Source organism: Lepus europaeus, chromosome 11 (genome assembly GCF_033115175.1).
Source record: "Lepus europaeus isolate LE1 chromosome 11, mLepTim1.pri, whole genome shotgun sequence".
In the NCBI taxonomy this organism is placed as follows: domain Eukaryota; kingdom Metazoa; phylum Chordata; class Mammalia; order Lagomorpha; family Leporidae; genus Lepus; species Lepus europaeus.
This window is the reverse complement of record NC_084837.1, coordinates 102949603-102954013: the sequence shown is the minus strand read 5'-3', so window position 1 is coordinate 102954013 and position 4411 is coordinate 102949603. Positions and strand designations below refer to the sequence as shown.

Here is a 4411-nt window from a genome sequence, read left to right as displayed (position 1 = left end):
TGCTGAGGTGGCGGTGGCAGTGGGAAGGGGCTGGGTAGTTGAATGCGTGGGAGGCTAAGGAAGCTCCCCCTTCTGGACAGGCACAGGAACGGCTAAAGGGGGCGGGGGTGGGGGCCGGGGCCCGGGCCTGCTTGTGCAGGGCCCCAGATCTCCTCACCTTCGCCACCTCCCCATGGCAGCCCAGCTCATGGCTGAGAACCAGACACACCAGCGGTATGGCATCACAGCTGCAGGTGTTCCGACACTCCCCCCACCGCCCCCGCAATAATCAATATCGTCAACTTCTGCAGTTCGAAGAAATTGAAAATAGAGCCCTCAGGCTGGGATGTTTCAGGACAGAGCAGCAACGACCAATATTGTACCCGCAGCAAAACCTTCCCAGCCACGCAGGACACCTCTCACCAAGTAGCAAATTTCAACATCCCTGCTTACAACAAAGGTCTCCTGCTCCCAGCCCTTGCAGTGGAGCATATTGCTGTAACAGCTGTTGAGAGCTCAGCTAGTGCTGCTACCTCAGTCTTCCCAAGCGGTCAGGCGCTGACTCACAGAGGCAACGTTACTTTGCTTGAGCCATATAAAAAATGTGGATAGAAAAGAAAAACTGAGGAAATTGACAGCAACGGTAGTGTGCAGATCATAGAAGAACATTCCCCTCCCATGCCGCAAAACAGGACTGTGGTGGGTGCTGCTACCATGACCACCACTGTGACAACTGAGTAGCAGTTCCAGCAGAGAAGGGGATTACCAGCTGGTCCAGCAGGAGATCCTTTGCCCTATGACCAACAGCTATGAAGTCTTGGAGTTCCTAGGCAAGGGGACATTTGGACAGGGAGCTAAATGCTGGAAGCAGAGCACGTAGGAAATTGTTGCTGTAAAACCTTTTAGAATCATCCCTCCTATGCCAGACAAGGCTTGAAGTGAGCATTCTTTCCTGCCTATGCAGTGAAGATGCTGATGAGTATAATTTTGTCCGTTCTTATGAGTGCTTTCAACATAAGAATCACACCTGCCTTATTGTTGAGATGTTGGAGCAGAACTTATATGATTTTCTAAAGCAGAACACGTTTAACCCACTGCCACTCAAGTACATCAGACCAATCTTGCAGCAGGTGACTGCAGCCTTGATGAAGCTCAAGAGCCTTGGTTTGATTCACACTGACCTTAAGCCTGGAAACAATGCTTGTTGATCCAGTTCACCAACCCTACCGAGTGAAGGTCATTGACTTTGGTTCTGCTAGTCATGTTTCCAAAGCTATGTGCTCAACCTACCTATAGTCACGTTACTACAGGGCCTCTGAAATTATTCTTGGATTGCAATTTTGTGAAGCTCTTGACATTGGTCCCTGGGCTGTGTGATAGCTGAGCTATTCCAGGGATGGCCACTGTATCCTGGTGCCTCAGAATATGATCAGATTCGTTACATTTCACAAACACAAGGCCTACCAGCTGAGTATCTTCTCAGTGCTGGGACAAAAACAACTATGTTCTTCAACAGAGATCCTAATTTGGGCTACCCACTGTGGAGACTTGAGACACCTGAAGAACATGAGGTGGAGACTGGAATAAAATCAAAAGAAGCTCAGAAGTACATTTTCAACTGTTTAGATAACATGGCTCAGGTGAATATGTCTACAGACTTGGAACAAACATTTGGCAGAGAAGGCAGATCGAAGAGAATACATTGATCTTTTAAAAAATGTTAACAGTTGACTCAGATAAGAGAATTACTCCTCTGAAAATTCTTAACCATCAGTTTGTAACAATGACCCACCTTCTGGATTTTCCACATAGCAATCATGTTAAGTCTTGTTTTCAGAACATAGAGATCTTCAAGTGAAGGGTTCACATGTATGCTACAGTGAGTCAGATCAAGAGTCCTTTCACTACACATGTTGCCCCAAAATGCAAGCACAAATATAATGATGAGCTTTTTTTTTTGACAGGCAGAGTGGATAGTGAGGGAGAGAGATAGAGGAGATAGAGAGAAAGGTCTTCCTTTTGCCGTTGGTGCACCCTCCAATGGCCGCTGTGGCCGGCGCATCACACTGATCTGAAGCCAGGAGCCAGGTGCTTCTCCTGGTCTCCCATGCGGGTGCAGGGCCCAAGGACTTGGGCCTTCCTCCACTGCCTTCCCGGGCCACAGCAGAGAGCTGGCCTGGAAGAGGGGCAACCGGGATAGAATCCGGCGCCCCAACCGGGACTAGAACCCGGTGTGCTGGCGCCGCAAGGTGGAGGATTAGCCTGTTAAGCCACGGCGCCAGCCTAATGATGAGCTTTAACAATCAGCTCAATACAGTGCATAATCAGGCCAGTGTTCTAGCTTCCAGTTTTGCAGCAGCTGCCACTCTTTCTCTGGCTAATTCAGTTGTCTCACTGCTAAACTACCAATCAGCTTTGTACCCTGCAGCACCAGTTCCTGGAGTTGCCCAGCAGGGTGTTTCCTTGCAACCTGGAACCACCTAAATTTGCACTCAGATCCATTCCAACAGATGTTTATAGTATGTCCACCTGCTTTCCAAACTGGACTGCAAGCAACAGCAAAGCATTCTGGATTCCCTGTGAGGATGGATAATGCCATGACAAATGTACCCCAGGTTCCAGCTGCTCAGCCACTACAGATTCAGTCAGGAGTTCTTACACAGGGAAGCTGTACACCACTAATGGTAGCAACTCTCCACTCTCAAATAGCAACCATCACACCACAATATGCGCTGCCCTTTACTCTGAGCTGTGCAGCCGGCTGGCCAGCACTGGTTGAACAGACTGCTGCTGTACTGCAGGCTGGGTCTGGAGGAACTCAACAAATTCTCCTGCCTTCAACTTGGCAATGGTTGCCTGGGGTAGCTCTATATAGCTCTGTCCAACCCACAGCAGTGATTCCAGAGGCCTTGGGGAGTGGCCAGCAGCTGGCAGACTGGAGGAATGCCCACTCTCATGGCAACCTATATAGCACGATCATGCAGCAGCCATCCTTTCTGACTAACCACGTGACACTGGCCACTGCTCAGCCCCTAAATGTTGGTGCTGCTCATGTTGTCAGACAGCGACAGTCCAGTTCCCTCCCTTCAAAGAAGAATGAGCAGGCTGTTCCAGTCTCTTCCAAATCCTCTCTGGAAGTTCTGCCTTCCCAAGTCTATTCTCTGGTTGGGAGCAGTCCTCTCCACACCACTTCTTCTTATAATTCCCTAGTCCCTGTCCAAGATCAGCATCAGCCAATCCTCATTCCAGATACTCCCAGCCCTCCTGTGAGTGTCATCACCATCAGAAGTGACACTGATGAGGAAGAGGACAACAGATATAAGCCCAAGAGCTCTGGCCTGAAGCCAAGGTCTAATGTTAGTTATGTCACTGTCAATGATTCTTCAGACTCTGACTCTTCCTTGAGCAACCCATATTCCACTGACATCCTGAGTGCTCTCTGGGGCAACAGTGGATCTCTTCTGGGGGAGCCAGGGCAAAGTTGTGGTGGATGGCACAGACACCCACACCATAATTGTGCCTCCACTGAAAACAGCTTGGTGACTGCACAGTAGTGACCCAGGCCTAAGTCTCCTGAGCAATGAGATCAAGTGCATGGCCTCAGTGAGTGGGCTGTCATCTGGATGCTCTATTTCCCCTACAGGGTATTGAGCTCAATGCAGGGGCACTGGCACAGCCCAACCACTCAAACTTAGCCAGAGCCAGCAGTAATCTTTAGCGCCAACCTCTCAGGAGAGAAGCAGCAACCTTGCCCCTCGCAGGCAGCAGGCGTTTGTGGCCCCTCACTCCCAAGCTCCCTACACCTTTCAGCATGGCAGCCCACGACACTTGGCGGGGCACCCATACCTGGCCCCAGCCTCTTCTCACCTGCCAAGCCAGCCTCACCTGTACACGTATACTGCCCTCACTTCTGCTGCTGTATTGGGCTCCACCAGCTTCATTGCTCATCTGTTCACTCCCAAGGGTTCCTCAAGGCATGCCACAGCCTAAACTACCCTCCCAAGCACTCTTGTGCACTAAATCCCTGTCAGTGATGGTCCCAGCCTCCTCACTTCTGCCAGTGTGGCCCCTGCTCAGTACCAAGACCAGTTTGCTAACCAATCCTACATTGGGTCCTCTCAAGGCTCAAGAGTTTACACTGGATACCCGCTGAGTCCTACCATGATAAGCCAGTATTCGTACTTGTAGTTGGTGAGCATGAGGGAGGTGAGATCATGGCTGCCTGCTCCTGGCCCTGAGTTGTTAATAATGGGCTGTGGTGAACTCCTTTACTCTCTCCTGAAATTCCTTAGCCAGCAACTCATTCTGCAGGGACCCGCTGAAGCAGAAGGTTTTTCTCTGGAGAACCTCAGTGTTGACTGCATTGATGTAGTCTCCAAAAGTTCACCCTATTTTTTAATTCTTTATTTTTGTGACAGCATTTTTGGTATTT

At 50.0% G+C, this 4411-nt stretch overlaps 1 pseudogene; it reads left to right on the top strand.

The window, feature by feature from the left end:
* The first annotated feature begins 215 nt into the window (after positions 1-215).
* LOC133769630 (homeodomain-interacting protein kinase 1-like) lies at positions 216-4167 on the top strand (annotated as a pseudogene).
* The last annotated feature ends 244 nt before the right edge of the window (positions 4168-4411 follow it).